Source organism: Callorhinus ursinus, unplaced genomic scaffold (genome assembly GCF_003265705.2).
Source record: "Callorhinus ursinus isolate GAN/ISIS: 27379988/994484 unplaced genomic scaffold, GSC_fseal_2.0 scaffold3, whole genome shotgun sequence".
Classification (NCBI taxonomy): domain Eukaryota; kingdom Metazoa; phylum Chordata; class Mammalia; order Carnivora; family Otariidae; genus Callorhinus; species Callorhinus ursinus.
Window position 1 is genome coordinate 47,970,750 of NW_027397065.1, and position 24,915 is coordinate 47,995,664.

A 24,915-nucleotide genomic window follows, 5' to 3' on the forward strand; every position below is an offset into this window, starting at 1 on the left:
GACAATTTTGACAATTGTTGTGGTAGGAATATTCCCACCATGGCAGATCTTAAGCTACCAGCGTAACGGCTCCGATTGTGGAGTCGGGAAGAAACGCACACAGTCAGCTCTCCTGAGCTGGGGCACACTGGCTCCAGCTCACTCCTTCGTCTACATCTAGTAACCATGACCGGTATTTGTGAAGCCCTCACTACGTGTCAGGCACAGTGGTGAACACTTTAGAAGTAGGAGCTGTTAATAGCCCCATTACACAGGTGAGAAATGCAGAGTCAGATAAATTCAGGAACTTACCCAAGGTCACACCCAGGAAATGACAAAACTGAGATTAAACCACAGTATACTTTTTAGGAAAGTGCACAAATCCTAAGCGTGCTGCGCAGTGGATTTTTCCTTCTGTAGGCCATGTGTAACCAGATCACAGCATGGAACATTTCCTGCCCCCACTGGCTCTTTTGTCCCCTCTCCTTTTGATACTCCTCCTACAAGGTAACCATCCTTCTGATTTTTATGACCATAGATTTGCTTTTATCTGTGCTTGAATTTTATGCATCTGGACTCATTCAGTACTTAATCTTTTGTGTCTTGGCTTCTTTCTCTCCAGTGTCATGTCTGAGAGATTCATCCATGTCATTGCATGTTTTAGAAGTTTGTTCTGTTAGGGGTGCCTGGGTGGCATCTGACTCCTGACTTCTGCTCAGGTCATGATCTCAGGGATCGTGAGATCGGGCCCCGCTTCCAGCTTTGCGTTCAGCGGGGAGTTGGCTTGAGATTCTCTCTCTAAAATAAATAAATAAATCTTTAAAAAAACAGTCTGTTCTGTTGAATGGTCATATGCTATTCCACAGCATGTGAGTATACCACAGGGTCTATTCACTCTTCTCTGGATGGTCTTTGGGGTTGTTTCCGCGGAGCGTGCTCATAATCACTGTGATACACTGTCACTCAAGTATGGGTGGGAATCCCTGAGTCTTCTTGTCTCTGGGGGATTTGCATTGTTAGCATGTGGGTTGAGTGGTATCACAGGATGGATTAGTTTCTGATTGCTGCTATAACAAATTACCACAAACTTAGTGGCTTAAAGCAACACAGATTTATCACTTTGTAGTTCTGGAGGTCAGAAGCCTAAAATAGGTTGGCAAGGCTGTGGGCCTTCTGGAGACTCCAGGGGGAAAGGCCGTTTCCTTGTTTTCCAACTTCCAGAGGCCTCCTGAGTCACTCTCTGCTCTGTCATCACATTTGCTTCTCTGACTTGGACCCTTGCAATTACATTGGGCCTATCCAGGTAATTCAGGATAATCTCCCCATCACGAGCCTTAACTTAATCACATCTACAAGGTCCTTTTTGCCATGTAAGGTAACATATTTATAGGTTCTGGGGATTAGGACATGGACATCTCTGGGGGCCATTATTCTGCCTATCACACTGGATTATCTACTGTGTAAGGAATCTTGATGTAATGGAAAGTGCTCTGGGGTAGGACCCAGAAAACCAGGGTTCCGGTCTGCACCATATATTGACTCACTGTGGGGCCTTGGGCCCATCCTTGTCTTTCTGGGCTTTGGGTAGATGTGAAATGAAGAGCTAGGCCAGATGCTCCTTCTCACAGGGGCCTTCCTCCCTCCACTTTCTCTGATTTCATACATAAGCTTTAGGCTTGTGTTCTCTCCAGCCGCTCTTTTTATCTGTGTGTGCCCATTTCTTCCCTCCTGCAGGGTAAAGGGAACAGGCCTTCCCAGAAGACCCGGACGCTTGCAGCAGACCCCCCAGTGTCCACTCCCTTTCTCTTCTATCATTTGGCCTCTGGGCCTTTCATCCAGAATGACTTTGAAACCCTGCTATTGATTTTCCTGTCACCTCAGGTCATACCTTCCCACGCTCCATTTTCCTTTAAGTGGAGGTTTGAAAACCCAATTTGCAGGGGGGAAAAAGATTGTCTGCGTGATTTCAGGGTCTGGGCTGAGAGAGTAGCTCTTCCAGGAGGCTGTGTGTGAAGTGCTTGGAAGAAAGTAATAAGAATGCCCTTCTATATCCACTTCTGATAAGAGCTGGTCTGTTCTTTGGTTGGTAGTTGATGGCTGTTCCAGCCATGGACTCCTAGCCGTTACTGAAAAGAGAAAGTGGGAAACCAAGTAATTTTCTTTTTGGCCAAACAGGAAGCCTACTTTGTTGAAAGCAAACCAGCTAGCTGCCTGTTGGGGCTGCATATAACCTGCTAGCCAAGGAGTTGGTCTTTCCCAGCTGGTATCTTGTGGTTGATCACCTCCTCCATCTATTCTCTCATTGATGCAATCATTCTTTGGCACTTGCTTTCCCGACTGTGCATAGTAGTTTGTGCATGTGCTTAGAAGTCAGATGTTTATCCTGTCAATAAATGCCTACTTTATATTGGGCACTTGGCTAGACACTGGGGACAAAATGACAAAACAAAACAGATATGGGGCCTGTCCTCAAGGAGCTTATACTGATGGAGGAGACAGATGGTAATCATATAACCCCACGAAGTATGGAACTACCATATGTTTTTATCATAATATGTCATTTATGCAATTTAAAAACACAAGCAAGCGGAACTCATTTTTTAAACATTATTTTTTTAGATTATTTGAGAGAGGGAGCGAGGGAGAGCAAAACTCATTTTTTATGTATGTTCATGAGCTCTGATATATGGATGCTCATTAATCTCACTCAGTTTTTAAGGTTTTGTTTATTTATTTTTAGAGAGAGAGAGCATGTGAAAGAGTTGGGGGGGAGGGGCAGAGGAAGAGGGAGAGAGAGCCTTAAGCAGCCTCCACGTTGAGCATGGAGCCTGATGCAGGGCTCGATCTTATGACCCTGAGATCATGACCTGAGCTGAAACCAAGAGCTGGACGCTTAGCTGACTGTGCCACCCAGGTGCCCCAATAAATAAAACTCATTTTACAAGGCTGTATGCATGCATACTTGAGGACCTGCATCAAATACACTACAGAGCAGGCCCATGACAAATGTTGGGGACAGGAAAGGGTGCAGGCAGCAGGGTTGAAGGACAAAGGGGAAAAAGTAAAAGTGACAAGAAATAGCAAGTAGAGGAGCCTTGTCTGGCCCAACAAGAGTGTGCTATGTATGAAAGAACAACTTACATCTGAGATCCCCTAAAAAATTAGAAGTCAACCCTAAAAGAGTCTGGTCAGACCCATAGCTCACTAGGCATCATGCAATCCGTCTCCCACAGTTGGGGGGGTGGGTGACGGGGGATTGATTAGCACTGGACGAGGTAAATGCCATGAACAAAAAGTTGGGGAAGCTCTGAGAGCTAATTACAAGAGGGCATGACCTAGTTTGGGAGTTCGGAGAGGCCATCTTGGAGGAAACCTTTGAGCCCAGAATTACCAGGGTGAAGGAGAGGGTGTGACGTGGACAGAGACATTTGCTCAGATAAAGCCTGAGGCAGGAGGAAGTTGGGTGAGTCTGAGGACCTTGGAGAAATGTGGAGGGTGAAGGGAGAGGGCAAAGAGAAGCAATCCATGGGGAGTTTTGAATTTACTAATGCTGCAATAAAAACTGTGAACCAGTTAACTTCCAGTGTTCCCATCCATCAGATGGGTATAGTAATACTTTCCTTGCAGACCCGCTTTGAGGATTCACCGAGATAAAGTATGCCAAGCGCTTAGCCCTGACCTTGGTCTATTGTAATCCCAGAATAAATGGCGGCAACTGTTTTTAGGACTATGAGGTGCGCCATTGCTGGGAGGTGGCAGGGAAAAGAATGAGATTTGGTCCCTGCCTTGGAGCAGCTTCTCGGACAGTTGAGGAGATGAGCAAGGCTAGTCTAACAGGGGTGTCATAGAGTTGATCCGCTGACACTGATGGGGCATAAGCCCAGAGGCGGGAGCACTGACTCTGGCAGGGAGTCAGGGAAGGCTGCTTGGAGAGGGAGGCATCTCCATGCACACTCGATGTGAGGCACACATAATTCTAGTCAAGTGGGAAAGCAAGGACCAGCTCCGCTTCCCTGGGAGCATCTGGGATGCAGAGAGAGAAACAGCTGTGTTTCTCACCCTCCTGCCGAAAAGAAGGAACTTGAAGGTGTTGCTTCTCCTATTAATCCAGCTGCAAGTGTTTTTTTTAGACCAGCTGTCCTCCCCATCCTGAGACCCTGAGGAACAAGGCACAGGGCCTCTGAACAACATCATTAAAATACTTCCCAGGAAGAGACTCAAGCTGAGCTGGTGAGAAGCTCACAGAAGCATGGGCACCAAGGGTGTGAGCTCAGAATGTGGGGTAGGAATGGCTCCTGCCTAGCTCCGCACCAGCTTGTGGAACAGTCTGGGACAGGTCCCCGCACCTGTGGGCCTTGGCTTCCTCACCTCTAACATGAGATGATTGGCCTAGATGACCTCTCGATGACATTTTTACTTCTGAAAATGTGTGTTTCCGAAAGGAAACAATGTGAAATGGCCACATGACTCCCTTGCCAAGATTTTGGGGACAATTTCTATCAAGAGCAAAGGAGGAAATGGATGCAATCCCCAGGTCATTCTGACTCCCTCGCAAAACTGTTGTACTTGTCGCATCCACGCATTGTTAGCCCAAGTGAGTTTGGGAGCCTAAATATCTATCTGGCAGGCTAAGTTACATCTTTACCTCATTTTCCTAATCTAGCCCTAGCATTGATATTTCTAAGGAATATGGGACTACAGGAAAGTCACTTAACCTTTCCAAGTTTCTGTTTCCCTTCCTTCAAATGAAGGCATCTGATGGAATCATTTCTTTGGGTCCCTTCAGCAGTATTTCCCCTGCTCTTTTTATTTATGGCTTTGATCCCTGTGTAGGTTACCCATCTACAGCAACAAGTGAGATGTAGAAAAAGCTACCCAGGCGGACTACCATCCCCCTGAAACTCCATGTCGTGATTTCAATACGGTGATGTGTTTAATGTTGCCTTTTGTAGGCCAGCAGAATAGTGAAGTGCTTATAAGCAGGGGCTCTGAGGTAGGCAGCTTGGGATCAGATCTGGTCTCTGTCACTTACTAGTTGTGTGGCCTTGAGCAAGTGGCGGTCGAGTTAAAGCACGCATGATTCTGTTTAGGCAGAAAAACAAAAGGACTCAGTTTCCTTATCAGTAAGATGGGATTGAATATACTGCCTATTGCTTAGAGTTGTTATAAGGATAAAATATGTAGTGCTTTCCAAATTTCTGTCTACTGTAGGGTAAAACATAGTTTCTTTAATTAATAGGCAACTGACCCTTGGCCATAGGGTTAGGCAAACAGAGGGTGGTGGGAATTGAGGCCAAGTAAAGAGTGTGTATTTTCTCTAAATGGAGTTTACTCCCACTGATTGTAATGTTGTTGGTCTTAATGGTGTCAGATCACATTCTTTTTTTTTTAAGATTTTTATTTATTTATTTGAGAGAGAGAATGAGAGAGAGAGAGCACGGGGAGGGGGAGGGTCAGAGGGAGTAGCAGACTCCCGCTGAGCAAGGAGCCCGATGTGGGACTCGATCCCGGGACTCCAGGATCATGACCTGAGCCGAAGGCAGTGGCTTAACCAACTGAGCCACCCAGGCGCTAGATCACATTCTTTTTCAAGAGAAAGCAGAAACCTGGATTTTTATATGAAATGGCTTGATCTTAAAATACTGGCTCACAATTATTTCACAGCATTGTGCACGTAAGACATGGGTGTAGCACGTGGCCCACACTTTGCCAGTGCACAACCTCCATTAAGTGTTCAATGAGTGATAAGAAAGCAACCCCATTTCACAGATATGGAAACTGAGGCCAAGGCTCAGACAGGTGAAATGATGTCCCCATGTTGCATGGCTGCATTATATTGGAGCCAGGGCTTCTAATACAGGTTTTTTGACTCCTAGTTTGGCACCCTTTTGCCAAACCACTGGAATCCTTCTAGAACCTCATAGCCTTGATGTTAAGCTGCCTAGGGCTAACTGGAAGTCCTGTTGGGAAGCTCAGAGACTGGCGATCCTGTGTTCCTTGCTTCTCTCCCATATCCTTTCCTACAGTGCTTGCAGATAGCAGTGGCTTGAGATCATGCCCAGAACCTCAGCCACCGAACGTGCCTGCATGTAACATCTGCAGCCCAACAGTGGCTCAAGTTGGGAGACATTGGGGTGGGGTAGGTGGGGGTGATTTGGCGCTTCCAGGCACTAGAAGTGTCTCAGGGGCTCTCCTCACTCCAAGCCTTCCAGCTTACCCGCTTTTCCTGAGATCAGAGACACAAAGTGTCTTTTAGTTGCAAGGTGTCTTTAAAAAGTTTACAGATCAAAATAATCCTCAATGCAAAATAATTACAAGATATAATCTTTGTGGTTAAATACTTGAGCTTTAGGAAATTTTAAGCTAAAAATGGATGGTTTATTTTTACTAAAGATTAGCAAATGAAAATCTACCATAATTCCTATTAGAAAGATCTAAAGCATTTCTGCCTCTAATTGAGCTTTCAGATGCCCTCCCCCAACCTGCTTCCCCTGGGGCATCCTCCCTTTTCGGGAGGCTGATGGATGTACTATATTGCCTTCCAATATCTCCTACTTGGGTCCCAATTCTCAACCTTCATTTCCTTCTCTTTAAATTCTAGTGCAAACCAGCTCAGCCCTCCCATCGGCATCCTGGGCTCTTACAGACTCCGTGCCCATCAGGAAGTCCGCTCTGCTTTTTCTAAGAACCTTGTTAGGGGTGACTGGGCTGTGTGTCGTTGGCAAATCGCTTCTGGAAACAAGTTTCCCACTTTGGCAGGAGATGGAGCAGAGACTATCCTGCTGAGGGACCAGCATGGCTTATCAGCCTTAGTCCCAACTCTGTTCTCTCTACTGGGGTTTTCATAATTTCTTTCCCTCAATTGCTTCCTCTCAAAGGTATTTGCATTTAAACAAGAGTTTGCTCCCCCGCTGATTATTTTCCCCCTCTTTGATTCCATTGCAAAGCAGCAGAGTTGCTGGCATGTTGGTGTCTGGATGGGCTCCATGGCAACAGCTGGGAGTTGAATGGTGTGAACTTCACCTCTTTCCCTTTGCAGATATGGTTGGCAGAGTAGACACACTCAGGAGAAATTTCAAGGAAGTGAAAACGGAACTGTTTGTCACCTCTGGGTCTCCTGGGCCTGCTTTGAAAACCTCTGGTTAGATTGCAATGGGTAAGATTTCTCAGGGAGGAGGAACCCTCCTGGGTGATGTTTTCAAGTCAAGAGTGCATGCTAATATGTAGGGAGAATGGTGCAAGGAGCAGGAAGAACAAGGCTCCAGGTGTCTTTCCTGACACTGATCTGGGGCATGACCTTGAGCAGGCAGGTGATCTCTAGTTAACTTGGGTGCTTTGCACACTGCTGGATGGGTGAGGAGCCTCTGAGGCTGAACTCCAGTTCCCTGTGCCCTGGGAGGCTTAGCTCACCTTGCAGTCTAGCAGAGGAGTTCATCATAATAAACACGCAAGCATTGGTGTCAGGCAAATCTGGGTCCAAAACCCAGCTGCATCCCATACAAGGCTGTGACTTTCGACAGATAGCTTAACTCTTTGAAGCTTCAGTTTCCCCATGGGATAAAATGAGGTTGTTAGTGGATGAGACTGCTGTTCTCAATTCTTCACAACCTCCTTCTTCCATGTGACCTTACACGTGTGTGCAGGAGTGTGTTTTCTCACCCTATGGAGGTTGACTTGACCATGTGACTTGCTTGGGCCAATGGAATGTTCTGTACTCCATGTGAGCAGAGGCCATAAATGTGCTTCTAAGGTTTGGTTTAGTTCTCACAAATGTGACCCACCATGGGAAGAACATGTACTTTATAGTGTCTGGTCCAAAGAGAATGAGAACAGACTGGAAGCCAGTCATGAGCCTGGAGACAACTGGCTTAAAGCTGAGCATCTCCCAAACTGGTCTGCAGACCCATGAACTAGAAGACGAAATTCTTTGTATTATAAGCTACTGAATTTGGGGGAGAATTTGTTATGCAGCATTAATGTGGCCATAGCTGACTAATATAGAGAAGTCACAAGAGTGAGGATTAAATGATAATTATATGTATGTTACCCGGATGATGGCGCCTCTGTGTGTCATTGCTTTGTTCAGTCTGCACCAGCCCCAGGGTAGGACTTTGACTTTATCAATTCTCTCTACCCTGGCTTCCCACCTCCACCCAAATCCATTTCCATGACCTCAAGAAACAACATACATTTTACTAACATCAGCTCATCACTATCTGCCCCCAGACTCTGTGCTCTCTCTGAGACCCTCTTTATCACCTTTAATTTTCCAGACAGTTAGCTCTAGCCTGCCTCCCTCAGTGTTGTATCCTATGCCCATCACTTCATGTTGTCTTCAGGTACACCCAAGACTATCAGCAAGCAAGACTTCAGTTCTCAGGCTCCATCCTCTTAGATGGTGGGGCGGACATCATCATTGCTCTGCCTGTAGCTCCTTGGCACTCATTGTTCCCAAACTGTCACCTCTTGTGCTTCCTCATGTGCATCCCTCTGCTTTAGCTGGAGCACACTTGGCATTTGTCCCCCAGCAATCTTCCTGGTAGACTCTTCTTGCTGGTTCTTGGAACACCTGCACTCGTAGATACCTGTTTTACTTGTAGCCCCTGGTCTGGCTTTAACAGTGATAATAACCCATAACTTCTAAAGACAGAAGAGCATCTAAAGAGCATTTTAGGGTTTGCAAAATGATTTAATATTCATCCAATCACTGGTCATTCATTGAACCATTATTTTTTTAGGTGCTTACTATATGTCAGGCGTTAGGCCAGATGCTGGGAAAAGAGCAGGGATCAAGACTGGTGAATCCCGTGTCCTCATGGGACTTACGTTCTAGAGCAAGGGAACCACACAACTTAACACTGAATTTAATTAATTACTACTCTACACAAATATTTTACAAACAAATAATTAAACAAGAGCTTAATTAGACTGTGATGAATGATACATAGAAAATGTAGGAGGGAGGGATTGGGGGTGTTTTTATATAGATGATGAGGGCCAGTGACTGCAGAGAGAAGAGGCACCCAGGAGTTCAGGTGCTTAGCGAGAGTATGGTGATGATATGGCTCATCATGGAATCTTAAAATAACCTTGCCAGGTACCTATTGTTATTCCCCTCATCCCTCCAATTCTTTTTCCAATGAGGATATTGTGGCTCAGAAATCAGATAACTTGTCCTATGTTACAGAGGAAGGAACTGGAACTTGAAACTAATCATTTGGAAGTTACTCAGACCTCACTGAGTAGTGGAAGACCTCAAATGAGGAAGTTAGGAATCCAGGTGGTCACCCCATCCCACCACAACCCCCAAATCCCACGTTGCGGATATGATTAAGCCAAGTGCCACTGATGACCCCCTACCCACCTGCTCAGTGTTACCAGCCAATACGCCCAGCAGGAGAAAGGCAACCCTCACCAGTCTTTCCCCAACAGAGCTAGCTGGGTGCCCAGAACAACGGACGCTGCCTGGCCCATAGCGGCAGACTAGGATGCCACATGCCACCTGGCAGCCTTTGGATGACACAGTGATTGAGGGAAGTGCCATTGCTAACTCAGTCACACCTCCCTGCTGCATGTGGCAGCCCAGTACCACTGCATGAACACTTTGACTTCCAGACACATTAACATCCATGTGCTGGGGCCGGGCTGGCTGGTTCCTGCATGTAGACTGATTCCTCATAGGCATGCCTTCCCGCTCCTTGGGTTCTGAGCTCGGGATTCCACAGATACAACTTTTCTGAATTTGTCACTATGTGAAGCGAGCCAACGGTGCCAACTGTCCAAAGTTTCCCTTTATGAAGAAACAGAGGCACAGACCAGGCAATGGCTTGTTTATAGTCATGGCAATTATGAGCTCTGGCTAGAACCTAGGGATCCTTCTACGTCTTGGCCTTCAACCAAGTGTTGAATATCTGCTACGTGCCAGGCATTGGGCTAGTTGCTGATAAGCTCACTTCTACTGAGGAAGAGAGAAACACGATCAGTTATGAACATTATATGTGATAGGAATATGTGTGGGTCATCTCGGGGGGGAACCCCAAAGTAGGGAATCAACACTTCTTCATTGATGAAGAGGGCAGGCAGGACATGTGGGGTCTTGAGGGTCTAATACAAAGAGGCAATGTTTGAGCTTTCTCCTGCTCTTTCCAGTAAGATTTATTCCAGTTTTCCATGTGTCAAAACTCAATAAAATATTTAAAATAAAAAATATTCACTTATTTACTTTCTGGTTCAGTTTTGTTTAAGTTTGAGCATTTAATCATGAAGGAAGGAAGCATTATCATTAAGTTCAGTGAGTTTTAGCAGGCCTTTAAACCTCTTCCTCAATTCTTCTTAGGATGCTCAGGAAGACTGAATGAGTTAAAATACATAAAATGCTTAGAATAGGGCCCTGCCTTCTGCTGTAATTCTTGCTTTCCATCCCAGAGGATGCCATTAGATGGAAAGTGGGTATGAATGAGAGACTGTAGCAGTTCAGACACCTGCAATTTCCAAATCCTGCCTCTGGGAGCTGCAGGAGCCCTATCCAGCCTCAGGGAGCTGGGGTCTGTGGATGAAGCCTATACCATGGTTAATGGGCAGAGCTGCTGAGAGGGTTGCTGTGGGATATCCTTTGGGTGTATGAGCGCGATGCTTATTGTTTCTCAAAAGACAACTATGTGGCCTGAGGGTTTCTCATAGTTTGCCACAGGCCAATACTTGTCTTGTTTGCTAAAACATACATACAAATAAGCCCCCCAAAAGTCCACATTGCCAAGCATTGCTATTGGGAGGCAGGACACATGTTTCAGTAAATCAGGGGATTGTAAGGATCCATCACAGTCATTTTCAAAGCCTGCTGAGCTGTGGCTGGGTTTGGAGAGGTTCTGCACAGAAATGTCACCCCTAAGTGGGTCTCAGATCTTTGGTGTTTGCTGGCATCACATGGGAGGGGCTGGCAAAGACCAGGGCAGGTCAGCTCTGAGAGGAAGCTTGGAATTCAGAGAGGTGGATGGAAGCTTAGAGCCCAGATATCACTCTCAGGGTGGCTCTGGCTCATTAAAGACCCACCAAGAAACATCTGGGGGTGGGAGGTCTGACAGCCAGCTGGTCCCAGGTATTGGAAGTGGCTACTACAAGCTAATGAGAAAAACAAGTAGCATTTGTTTGATGCTCAGGATACAGAATATCTCCAAGTTCTCACAGCCTGGAGGAGGCAGGAGGAAGCTCAGTATCTGGGATAGGCCAAGGCAAAAATGAGTTCAAAACTCAGTTTTGGTGCCCATTGGAGCCCAGTAGACTCTGTAGCTGCTCTGTCTCTGTGCCTTCAAGGACGTCATTGTCCCTCTTTCTTCTCAAGATGTCCTTTAGAGAAGTCCACGTGCCTACAGCTACACTTCAAAATCCTGCTTGGGACTTGCTAATTGATGCATGTCACTGTTCAAAAGTCTTCAGTAACTCCCCAGTGCATACAGAAGTCCAAATCCTAAGCTCAGCACCCACAGGTGCTAACCTAAGATGGCCCCCGTGTCCCACTACTTCCTTTACCCCTTTATTAACCACAGCATACATACTCACCACAAATAAAACTGTATTTACTATCTTGGAGCCTTTTCCAACAGTGTTTCTTCTGCCTGAATCCTTCCCTGCTCTTTCCTTGTCCTAACCTTGTCATTCACCTGACAAAATTGTATTTGACCGCTGCGTTTACTACGTACTAGATGCTGTTCTAGTGTTGTTTGGAATGGCCTGATAGTGGCAGATTGCAAGAAAGCCCACAGATTCTTACCTTCTTTCAATCCATGTCCCCTTGCTGCATAACTTTGAGTATCCTCCCATTGTGACGCTGGCCTCAGTCATGTGATCTGTTTGGGCCCGGGGGATGTTAGCAAATGCAAACAGAGGCCTAAAAAGTGCTTGAACTCTTTTTGTTTCTCTTGGAGATCTTCTGCCACCCTGCAAATGAGCCTAGGTTAGACTCCTCGAGGCTGAGAAACCTTGAGAAACAGGGACGATGGCTCAGCTGAGGCCAATCAGCCCCAGTGGACCCTGCATCTATTCACAGATGCATGAACAAACCCAAATTGCCAACCACAGAATCTGGTGTTAGGTAAATAGTGGTTGTTGTAAGTTACACTTTCTGGATGGATTCTTAGGCACAATGATACCTAATGTAGCCATCAGTTGTTCTTGTCAACTGAGTATCTCCTAGCCCTTCTGTTGGTAAGAGCAACCTGATTTTACATTGATAAATGACACCCTCCTCCATGTTCGGTCTATGCTATGTATTTCTGGTGAAACGAATCTACCTGCTCTTCTGACTCCAGGGATGGTTGGTATATTTCTGGCCACACAGATGCGCACATGGCTCATATGGTCCAATAAGACTCAGATCTGGGATTCTTGTTGGAATTCTTAGAACAGTAATTCCCTTTTCCCAGCAGGGGAGCTAAGTTAGAGAATGTCATACCCAAGTGCTCACGCAGAAGCTCATACAGCTCACACAGAAGAGGAAACAGAGACAGAGAGTGAGTCTTGCAGGTATCACTTGTGCCCCTGGATCAGCCTGGGCCTATAGTTCTATCTCTCCCTGGGTTTTTCAGTTACATAAGACAAAAAAAATCCTCTGTTTCTGTTTAAGCTGGCATGAATGGGATCTCTGTCATTTACATCAAAAGTCTCTGACCTATATAGTACTCAAATGCTACCTTCTCAAGGAAACTTTACCTTATCTCCCAGCAAGAATGGAGTTTCCTATAGGCTTTTGCAAAGTGTCAAGAACACTAATTTCATTTTTTTTTTTAAAGAACATTGACTTCACATCAGAGAGCCCTGTCTTCAAATCCTGGGTTTGCTTATTTGCTAGCTGTAGGTATGAGGCAAGACACTTAATATTTCCAAGTCTGGATCAAATGGCTACTTTAATACTACACACCTCACAGGACTGTTGTGAAGAGTGAATGAAACCGTCTATACAAAGCAGTTGGTGCATGTTTAACAATTGCTATTATTTTTAAACAAAGATGTTTTATTATTCTGTACTCTCGTGATGAGAAGAAGAATGGCTTAACTAGCCTTTTATACCTTATTTATTGTGTCTTATTTTTCTTTCTTTCCTCATTCCATTGTATAGGTTTTAAACATAGTAGACACACACACACACACACACACACACACACATATACATATATAGGTTCTTACATTTATATAGGCAAGATGATAAGGAATCTGTCCTTTCATCCAGACAACCTGTGATTTTCTTCCTGGTCATCCAATCAGTCCAAGGTAGGAAAATGGCTGATTTTGAGAAGGTGTCAGGTTAGAGTCTCAATTACCTAGCATAATTTTCTGGTCTTGTCCTTTGGAACCCCGTGGGAATGTGAAATATTATCTTTGCTAGTAGTGTAGTTTGGTTCCAGAGCAGCAGTATGACAAAGTACATGGTGTGTGCCAGGTACTATGCTAAGTGATTTACATATATGATAGTGGGAAGAATGTGGCCACTTTTCAGCAGTGTGATTATAACGGACATTGATTTTTGTTGCCTACCTGTATCCTTTCCTCCCTCTCTTGATGCTGCAAGTCAAATTTTATTAAGGAATCACCCCTGCTCTGTGATATTGGAGGGGAAGGATCTCCTTGAGCTCCATCTATCTGCAGGCCCTTGAATCAGGCCTGACCAACTAGGGTGCTCCATCACCCTGACTACAATGCTTGATTTGGAAATAGCATGTGACCCATGCCAGGTCAATGGGTGTCAGTTCTGGGACTTTTGCTGGAACTCTTAAGGAAGAGAAGCTCTCTCTGTATTGGAGTGGCTAGGCTCGGAGGATGAGGCTGGGAGGAGTTTGTGACCTCCATCTTGCAAACAAGAAGAAAAGCCTGTCTAGGGGTGATGATAATACAGAGGAAAGCAAAGGCGAGAGATAGATGTTTTTAAGCCTTTCTATCTAGCTGAACTGGAAGACCAACTTACGCCTGGACTTTTTAGTCACTTGAGCCAGTATTTTCCCTTTTTACTTTAAGCCAGTCAGAATTGTGTTTCTGTCACTGAAAGCGTCCGAAACAACCTCTCTCAGCTTCAGGTTCATCTTCTGCTACATGGGGTTTAATAATACCTCTCCCACACATGTAAAGTGTCTAGCCCTGTGCTGACACATCCTGGGAGCTCCACAACTGGTAATAATCCTTCTTCCTCTGAACTCTGGGAGTGAGGGTGGCCATCCCCCTCTCTTTTAAGGCAGCAGCTCCTCCTCTGTTTGCCAGCTGGCTGGAAATTGCCCAGAAGGTCAAAGAGGGGCCAGCAGTCTTTTTTCCCTTGATGCAAATAGCATCATTTTATCCGGGTGGATGGAGGAGCTCAGTGGAATGTATAGTTTCCCTGGGCTCTGGTTTCTGATTGCCACCCGGGATGTACCCAGCAGGCAGCCTGCTGTATTCTATGCACCACAGCCAGATGATAAACCTTGATTTTTGCTCTTCTCTGCTTCTTGGGAATAATGGGTCCATAATGAATTACATCCCCAAGAATAGCTGTAATTGTAACAATGCCACAGAGAGGGAGCTGGCAAATCAGCCAGTCCTGTGAAATGTGCCTACTTTGTTCCAGTCACTCTCTTTGGAATGGGTACCAACTTTGTTTTTTCCATTCTCAAACTTTTAATAAGTAGTGGGCTTTCTGTGGGAAGTAGAGAATGAAAGCTATACATCTGGGAGGTTTTATTCTTGGTTTGCTTGCTTTATTCCCTTGTCGGTACAATTTTCCTTGGGATTTGGTCTCAGGGAAGGAAGATTTCTGAACCCCTTCTTCCCAAATACCTTAGCTGTCACCTAGCATTATGTCAAGGAATGAATACCTCCACAATAGTTGACGATGAGGAATCATTTGTATGCTGCCCAAGGTACTGATAAATGATATTCTTATGGAAATCTCAGGGGAGACATCTTGGCCCAGCTCAAAGACTGCATTGTGCACAGAGAGATGGGTGGTTGAGGCTGGGGAGGGGTGCTGCAAAGGTTGGCAAAAGGGGAGGTCCTTGGCCACCCCGAGTCATTTCCTGTCAGCATATCTTCTTGGAAGTCCATTGCCATCTTGGTGGTCTTTGAGACCCTGGGAGCTACACAGAACCATATGATGAGCAGTCAAGACTCAGGATGGTAAATATGGCTCCCTAATATCCAACTGACATTACAGGTAAACATAAGAAGAATCAGTATTAATTATATTTACTAGCTACAATATTCCATACTTGTTATGTGCCGGGCACAGTACAAAGTACTCGGTATCCATTTTCTAATTCTTTTTAAAAAAAGGTTTTTATTTTTAAGTAACCTTTACACCCAATGTGGGGCTCTAACTCACAACCCCAACATCAAGAGTCACATGTTCCTCTGACTGAGCCAGCCAGGTGCCACCATGTTTTCATTTAATCCTTACAACAACACAGTAAGCTAGGTACTATTATTGTCCCTATTTTTTAGTCAAGAAAACTCGAGTTTAAAAGAAAGATGGCTTGACCCAGAGCAAGGGCTGAGGTTTGGCCCCAGAACCCATCCTTTTAACCACCATGTTATGCCTGATGAACATGCTCGAGACTGGGTTCTGTAAGACCCAGTAAAGGCAGCCTCCAGATCACTAGGTGACTTAGAGCAAGCCACTCCTCTTCTTGAATTCTCCATCTGAGTTAGTGGGTTAGCTCTAAGGTTTCCAATTAACCAAGTAGCCCTGGCTGAGTGGTAAAATCCTTATTTTAAAATCCCTGTCACTGGAAGTAAGCTTCAGTCAGAGCTAGGGAAACACATGACAGCGAAGTCACAAGAGGCAATTCACTCACTGAAGGGCAATAGGTCCACATGAGTTTTACAGTTCTTTTTTCTATAAGAGCCTGCTGCCTATATGTTTTTTCACCTAATTTCAAATCCAAAGGGCCAACATTTGTGCTTTCTGGGGCTTGGTCTTGCTGATTGCAAGGCAACTCTAGCTGCCTGCTGAAATTTGCTATGAGGTGACTCAGCAGGAGGTGGGGAGGAGGCACCCATCTGCTCAGTCTTCCTCCTGAAGACCTTGCTTGGCTGAGCACAGGGACATTAGGAGGGAGGGCCCCAAGATAATTGCTAAAATATATATGTTGCTGATGCGCCCTTTGTTTTCTGCAGGCACCACATTTCCCCACCCTTGGCAGGGTTCTGACTTCATCGAATGCTGAATGCCCATCAGGGAAACTTGTCACTTTCTTATTTGTGGGAAATGTCTGACACAGAAGGGCAGGTACCACTTAAAATGTCAAGGCAGCAGTGCGACTGGCAGGTAAATTTCTGTGTTAAAATCTACTTTCTGCTTTGGAGCAGGGAAATGATGTAAGATCCTGACTGCAGTCGGACATGAAGACAACCCTCAGTCAGAGAGGCAGAGGTAAACAATCTCAATAGTCCCCCAGTTCTTTGACCAGTTTAAGATTCCAGTGCTGACTCCCTCACACTCACAGTTCCATTTTTCTAACAGGGCACCCAGTTCCCTCCCAAGGCTCCTCTCTACTCCCCATTGATCCACTCCACCTCCATCGTTACCTGTCCCCCCTCTCCGCCGTGTCCTAGTGGAACAGTGTCCTGACTTACCTTCCTGCCTATAACTTCTCTGTATGACAATCTGTTCTGCACGTAGCTGCTACCTGAAGACTACTGAAGGGGAATTCTGAGCAGTAGCTTCCCAGCATCTAATGTTTCAATGGTTTAAGTATTTCTAGAAAACAATTAAACAACATCCCAACCCCCTGAACCCCCAAGCTTAACACTTATTGGATGCTTGCTACACGATGCCAGGAACAACACTAGGCACTTTAGGCATTAACGTGTTCTTCACAACAGCCCTCCGAGGTGGGTATTAATAGCCTCATGTTACAGCTGAGTAAACTGAGGCTGAGAAATGTACTAACCTGCCTAAGAGCTCTCGATTTTTAAGTGCCTGACCCAGATTTAAACCAAAGTGGTCTGCATTTTTTTCTCTCTTTTATTATTACTATGAATACATTTTATTTTTTTATTTTTTATTTTTTTAAAGATTTTATTTATTCGTCAGAGAAAGAGAGAGAGAGAGAGCACAAGCAGGGGGAGCGGCAGGCAGAGGGAAAAGCAGGCTCCCCACTGAGCAAGGAGCCTGATGAAAGACTTGATCCCAGGACCCTGGGATCATGACCTAAGCTGAAGGCAGACGCTTAACCAACTGAGCCACCCAAGCATCCCTAAACTTTGTTTTTTAGAGTAATCTTAGGTTTATAGAAAAACGGAGTGAAAAGTATAGAGTTCCCATATATCCCTTTATCTACACCCCTCCCCCAACAAGTTTCTCCTATTATTAACATCCTGTATTAGTGTGGTACATTTAATGAGCCAATATTGATACAGTGTTATTAACTACAGTCCATTGTTTTCATTAGGGTCCACTCTTGGTATTGTATGTTCTGTGGGTTTTCACAAATGTGTAATGACATGTTTCCACCATTACAGTATCAGCAGTATCAAACAGGATAGTTTCGCTGCCTGAAAAATCCTGTGCTCCACCCATTCCTCCCTCCCCCAACTCTTGGCAACCACTGATCTTTTTACTGTCTCCAAACCTAGACCCAACTTTACTGTCTCCAAACCTAGACCCTCAGTAGTTTCTAGCTTCTTCCACTCCCTGGAAGAATAATGCAGGGCAGGATTCAACAAAGCCAGACCAGCTAGCACCACCATTGGTAGGAAGAGGCTTCTTCCACTGACTCAGCCTGGTTTTTATTGGGCTTGTGAGTGCCTAAAAACTCTTCATCTGTTTGCCTGGATCCATAGACTTGGCAGGTGGCTGGGTGTGGAGAGGTGGGAGTGAGAAGCATTTTCAACAGTCAGAGAATTCAGCATAGGAAGCAGGTGATGGGCTGAGGCAGCAAAGGGCTGTAATAAGGTAGCCCATGCTTATTGCCCCTGCCTGTGGCAAACCAACCTGTAGCGTGCTTTTCTGAAGAGTGTCCCCACCTCAACCAAATATGTAGTGCAGCATTTCTGAAACTTTAATATGCATATGGGTTTCCTGGGCATCTTGTTAAAGTGCAGATTCTAATTCAGTAGGTCTGGAGTGAGGTCTGATATTCTGCATTTCTAACAAGCTCCCAGGTGATGCTGAGAGTGGCAAGGATGTAGGAAACAGGAAATGAAGTTATCTTGGGTGCTTTGCCTGTTTTATCATTGGGATTGCTGCCTAATTTCCTTAAAACCTCTGATTGTTTTTTATGCTTCAAAGAAATACTTGCACCTGGCTGAGTTCAATTCTAAATTCTACCACTAAATAGGGATATTTTCAACCTGTAATGTGCTCAGATGAAGGCACCTGGGATGGAAAATGAGACCAATTATTCAATAACCAATTTTGTCTTTCAATAAATATCTGCTGAGCTCCTACAGTGTGCTAGACGCTCTTCTCTTGGGACTCCCAGTCTAGCGGCTGAAAGGACCCAAACTAAGCAAACAATGAAAATAATTTTAAGTTGCAGTAAGTGCATGGAAGGATACTCACAAAGGGTTAAGCTGGAGACTAATGAGGGGGAAGGAAGCATTTTAGAATAAGTGGTTGTGTTATTTTCCTACTGCTGCTGTAATAAATCAGTACAAACTTAATGGCTGAAAACAACACAAATGTTTCTCTTACAGTCGTGGAGGTCAAGAAACTCAAAATCAGTCTCACTGAGCTAAGGTCAAGGTGTCTTAGGGCAGCTTTCCTTCTGGTGGTTCTAGAGGACAATCTGTTCCCTTGCCTTTGCCAGCTTCTAGAGGTTACCCACATTCCTTTGGCTCATGACCCCTTCCTTGAATCATGCCAATCTCTGTTGTCACATCTCCTCTCTGACTCTGGCCCTCCCACCTCCCTATTATAGGGACCACAGTGATTACATCAGGCCCACCACGATGATCTCTCCATCTCCAGATCCTTAATCACACCTGCAAAGTCCCTTTGCCATGTGAGGTACCATATTCATAGGCTTCAGGGATTGGGATGTGGACATCATTCGGTAGGTGGGGAGTGTGAATATTATTCTTCTTACCCCAGAGGTCAAGAAGGCCTGTCTGAGCAAGTAATATCTAAGCTAAAGACTGAGCACAAGGCAGACATAAGAGAGGAGAAGAATTGGCTTTCCCAGTAGGGGAAGCAGCAAGGGCAAAGAGCTTGAGAGGGAGAGAGTGTATTACACCCCAGCCCTGGAGGGAACCCCAGTGTGGTGGAGCAGAGGGGGCAGACAAGATGGGGTGCAGCAGACGGAGGGCCAGGCATGTGGGCCCTGTGGGCTGTGGTGATGACTTTGGAGTTTACCTCACGTGTTATTAGCAGCCATTGGAAAGCTGAATGGGTTCCTGACATGATCTGATCTGTGTCTGAAGGAGCATCTGCTACTCAGCTCGAGCTTATATTTGCTGTGTGGAAATTGCACAAGGCCCAGCGTGGGTGGCCAGGTTTTCTGACTTCTCAGGGAAAAACGGAAGTTGGGTTATTCTAAATGTCAAACTCCCGATTTTAAATTACTGACAACATATTGGAAAATTTATTTATTTTCTTTTTAAAGATTTTATTTATTTATTTGACAGAGAGACACACAGCGGGAGAGGGAACACAAGCAGGGGGAGTGGGAGAGGGAGAAGCAGGCTTCCTGCTGAGCAGGGAGCCCGATGCGGGGCTCGATCCCAGGACCCTGGGATCGTGACCTGAGCCGAAGGCAGACGCTTAACAACTGAGCCACCCAGGCGCCCCCATATTGGAAAATTTAAAAGCACACAGGCAAGTGAGGTTTGGCCAGGAGCTACCAGGCCAGCATCTCTGAAGCACCCACTTGCTGCATGACCTGGAGTGAATGATGGAAACTTCTGGGCCTCAAGTTCCTCATCTGTATGGCAGAGAATGATCGTGTGTATTGCAGAGGGTTGTTGGGAGGATTCGGTCTGTTAATGAGAGAATCCAGAGAAAATACTTAACACAGTGCCTAAAAGCATTCAGTATGCACATATCCATGTATATATGTTTTTTTTTTTTTAATTTGAGGGTATTAGATGAAGGCTTGAAATAGATGACCTTTAAAATTGCTTTTGGCTCTGAAATTCTAAGACGATAAAAGATTCCTCATTAATCAGACCATATATTTAATAGCAGGAGACCTGAGTTGTCTTTCCTCTCTTGGATTTAATTTCCTTACCCAGTATGCATCACACAGAATGCACGTTTGGTAAGATGACAACCGGCTTCAAGACAACTATGCTGGATGGCCGAAAATATTGTGGTAAGGAACGAGGCTCCCTGTTGCTGACTATGCACAACATCAAGGAGTTAGAGCCCTAGTTGGAACTAGATTTACACCTCTGGAGCTCCTGAAAATTCTGCACTGTAGTTCCTTCCTTCTACCCAGGGGAGTAAAATCTGGGGAGGAGATGGGTATGTACAGTTCTTTGCCTCTCGGTAGGTAAGCCTGAAGATTAAATACTTTTGCTCCGGAGGGTCTCCTCCCAGGGCCATGCTAGGTACTTCCCCACCCCCAGGACCCTACTCAGAAAAACACAGAGTAGAGTCAGGGCAAGCCTGATCCCAGGCAAAGCTCCAGGGACACACAGTTGTCACCAGGATCTGCAGGATGTGGTGGGTTTGAGTTTTATCAACAAGAGCGATGCTTGCAAATGACAATGACAAATAAGTTGCATGGCTTCTTGGAATATCATCCAAGGACACTCGGCATTCATACATGCTCATGTGCACATAGAACTTTGATTTCTTTATTAAGCTTCAGAAGCAGCTTGGAGCTAGGAAGATAAAAAGCCATCTCTGATCACCAACATCTCTCTCTAACTGAACATTCCCAACAGGAGACTGAGGTGACGGTGGGCTGGGAGGTCCCCAGTTCCCTGGATTGCAACTTTCAGTATCTGAGGTGGGGGTGGGGGGTGGGTAAAAGGCTCCAACTGTGCTACTTTCTGGGAATGTGTAAAGAAGGGCCCAGCAGGGGCGCCTGGGTGGCTCAGTCTTTAAGCGTCTGCCTTCGGCTCAGGTCATGATCCCAGGGTTCTGGGATCGAGCCTCACATCAGGCTCCCTGCTTGGTGGGAGGCCTGCTTCTCCCTCTCCCCCTGTTCATGCTCTCTCTCTCTCTCTCTGTCAAATAAATACATAAGATCTTAAAAAAAAAAAAAAAAAAAAGAACGGCCCAGCACTGTACAAACAGAAGGCGTGGAGTCTGATGCTCCTCATGCCCTGGGCTTCTTCTTTTGCCTCGGCCTGGTGCTCAAGGCTCTCCTATGGTTTCTCTGTTAGCAAGCCACCAGACTGACTCAGGCTAACGCACGCCCAAGGCGGCCCTAGTGCAAGGCTGTGAGGCTCACAGAAGCAAAGGAAAGGCTGAAGCCTTGCACAGGGCCAGCAGAAGGAGCTCCAGGATCCAGGGCAGAGATGGGCTCACTCCTCGGGGACTCCATCTGGTGAGTTGGTGCCATGGTCTTCAGTCTCTGTGTCTTTCTGCTCAGGATTTTAAACCCTGAAAGATTCTGATGGTGTGGATTAGCTATCTCCTGGCTAGTGTGTGGTCCACCAGGCTGCATGCTACGGGGAAGCAGATTTTCCCAAAGAAATATTGATGTACTGCTACCCACCCCAACCCCAAAGAAAGGAAGAAGGGCAGACAGGCAGAAACCGCAGTTGTCTACCGCAAAAGCCCTGCATGAAGACCTGCATGATGAAGTTCCAGCCGCCCCTGCTGGCCCATCTCTCATGACTCCCAACACAAACTATCCCTTCTGTTTCACTGTATTCTCCATTTCTTCCACTTTATGCCCTGCTCACTCTGGGATGCTCTTCCTGCCTGTTTCTGCATGTTCCCATGCCCACGTCATGGGACGTGGGCCTCTTCCTGGTCTCTGCCTGTCATGCATCAGGGTTTGGGTTGAATTATATGTGGGTTAGGGAATAGGCTTCACTGGGGAAAGGGAAAACTCATGAAGCTGCGGCTTCCACACCGCAGAGAGGGAAGCCTGCCAGCCTCACAGTGAATGTCTGACTCCCAGCGGGGACCACCTTGCCCCTGCATTTCTCCTATTTATGAGGCAACAGTGAAAAAACAACCCCGGGAGAGGGACACACAGGCCACTTGGTGCCGTTAGTCCAAATTTAGGGTGCCCACTGCTTATAGCTGCCGCAAACTTGAACTTGTGGGCCATAGAAAGTTAGAGTCCTCCCGGGGCGCCTGGGTGGCTCAGTTAGTTAAGCAGCTGCCTTTGGCTCAGGTCATGATCCCAGGGTCCTGGGATGGAGCCCCACGTCAGGCTCCCTGCTTAGCAGGGACCCTACTTCTCCCTCTCCCTCTGCAGCTCCCCCTGCTTGTGCCCTCTTCCTCTCTCTCTCATAAATAAATAAATAAATAAATAAAATCTTTAAAGAAAAAAGAAAAAAGTAAGTCAGAGTTCCCCCCCCCCCCGGATGAAGGAAGCCATCAGTCCTGTGGAAAGGTGAATTTAGGTACAGTCCCTCTGCCTGGCTGAACTGAGAGGGATCCTGCTTCTAGCTAGCTTCTTACCAGGCAGCCCACATACCCAACTCCAGTGCCGCTCCTTTTACAGTTCTTTCACTGATCCACACTCTTAAGCCCCAAACCCCACAAACTAGTATATCTATCGTTGCTCTGAACTCTCTGATGGGGCTGCTTTGAGAACGTGTCCTCTTTCTCCTGTTTCTATCTCTACACATCTCTGCTCAGGTGGAGACCCTTGATTTCAGAGGCCCACATTCCTGCCTCCTCTACTAGACCGGCCTGTCTTCCAGGGTATCTTCTCTATGTTTCATATCTTTGCATTCCTGTCGCTATTTGGAAGCTTGGCCCAAATAGGCCCTTCATACAACATAGGATCGACAAAAGAACAAATTGCAGATTCAGCGGCAAGATGGAAATCTACTTAGAGGTGAAATGAGGACAGATGATGAAAGTAGATCCCTAGAAAGCGAAGGAGATTGCCTGGAAGCCACACTACCAGGAAGGAACTAATGGGGAGAAGCCTTTTGTGATATGGGAGTGGAGGTGGTAGAGATTGTGTTAAAAACATTGATTCCTTCAACAAATACTCTTGAGCATCTACTACACATCAGGCCCCGAGCAAAGCCATGGTACTCACCAGTGAATAAGGCGTTTAGGCCCCCCTGCCCGCACCCCCCCCCCATAGAGGGAACTGGATATTCTTTAACTTCCTCTAAACCCTGGGAGTGAATTTCCTTTGCTTCACTAAATCCTTAATATTTCAAGATAAATTAGGCCTTCCAGATTTACTGGTGCATGACATTGAATCAGAGGGAAAACTGTACCCAAACATCCCTGTCTTTATAAAGGATTAAAAAAAAAAAAAAAAAGAAATCCCCACATGTTCTCATGGTGACGTGGAAGTTGAGTCAAGATTTACCCGGCTCAAGCCCGTTATTATGCCACAGACACAACAGGGGATGGCATTGTTTTGACAAACTTAAAAGGCTTCAAAACCCAAATGGCTTAAGTGTATCACGCTGTCTCTGTGAGCTGTCGCTCAGAAATTTCTCCAACTATTGATCGAGCAAGAGTGAGGACAGATCAATGGTGGAGTAGCAAGAGGTCTGGCTTTTAAGTTCATGCTTGTCTCACTCGCTAGCTTGGGCCTTGGAAAGGGATGGGGGGAGAAGGCATTGGTTTTTTCTGAAAACCTGGACTTAATCACAAGAAATAAACCTTAGAGACTGCGAAACCCAGGGCCCTCATTCTACAGGTATTATGGACGAGGAATCATATTAATAACTTGCCTAATCATGTCACAGGTTCTGTTCCGCACTCATCTCTACCTTATTCACCCACTGGGATTAAGGAGCCCCAAAGGAGGGGAAGCTCCTTTCCTACCGGGTCACTGACATACAGTGGGGAAAACTCAGGGTTACATATATATCAGAACAACTCAGTCCGTTTAGGAATATTGGTTCCTGTTTGACAAATGCATGTCCAGGTCACAGCTGTTTGAATGAGACCAAGAACTACAGTTGATTTAAAAACCTAGATTTATTCCTCATGTCTCAGGCCCAGGACCTACTCCTCCGGAATAGGTTTCTCTGTCCCGCTCAGCCAGAATTTGGCACTTCCCGCCTCCTATACCAACCCCATGCCTACTTCTGGAAAAGCCCCCCATGCCTACTTCTGAAGCAATCGTAGTTATTTGGAAGCACTGTGTATTGTGTGTTAGCCCATCTCTTTGAGAACAAAGAGACCATCTTACTCTTTTCTGTATCCTCAGCACCTAGGAAGCATTTAGCAAATACCTCCTGAGCTAAGGAACGAACACCAATGATTACCGGTACTCCATATTTGAGCAGAAGGAGATGGAAGTATCAGGGTTCAGGTGGGGGAGTTCTGGGAACCAGAAGGAAAGAGGGTCCTAGAAAAGATCACATGAAAGTGGAACAGACTAGAAGAGGGAGGGGTGGAAGATAACGCTGCAGGAAGGAGTCACAAACTTAGAAGGAGCTCAGGGGCTCTGAGTACAATTCCAGGAAAACATTGATCAGCCCCTGCCATTCCCTGGACCCTATTGCTGCTAGTGCATTCCTGTTATCGCTTCTCTCTGAAGTGCTAATTAGAAGATTAGCCATCATTCAGAGCTCTTTAGCCACTCTTTATCTTCCACAGCCCCAAATCTGAAGGGGAGGACTTCAGGGGAACTAATTTTCTGTACTGATGCCCAAAAGCCAGAATACTACAACAAGAGCTGGATGAAACCAGATTTGGCTCCTTGAGCTGGCTCACAGGGCTTTTCTTTGTTTTTCTGGTTGAAAAGAAAGGCTTCTGCATCTACTCTGATCATCCACGGAACTGGATTTCAACCACATCTGTCATGAAAAGAGAGCAACAGAGAGAGAAAGGTAGAAGATGAGAAAAGGGAATTTGGGGGCCCACAT

General features: G+C 45.8%; 1 long non-coding RNA gene across 1 annotated transcript in view; it reads right to left on the reverse strand.

The window, feature by feature from the left end:
• Window positions 1-223: 223 nt before the first annotated feature.
• The window catches only part of LOC141371437 (uncharacterized), a 44,624-nt gene continuing 19,932 nt past the window's right edge, over window positions 224-24,915 (reverse strand). Inside the window, exon 3 of the long non-coding RNA XR_012376391.1 lies at window positions 224-2,105. This is a non-coding gene — a long non-coding RNA (uncharacterized lncRNA). The remainder of the gene's footprint in view (window positions 2,106-24,915) is intronic.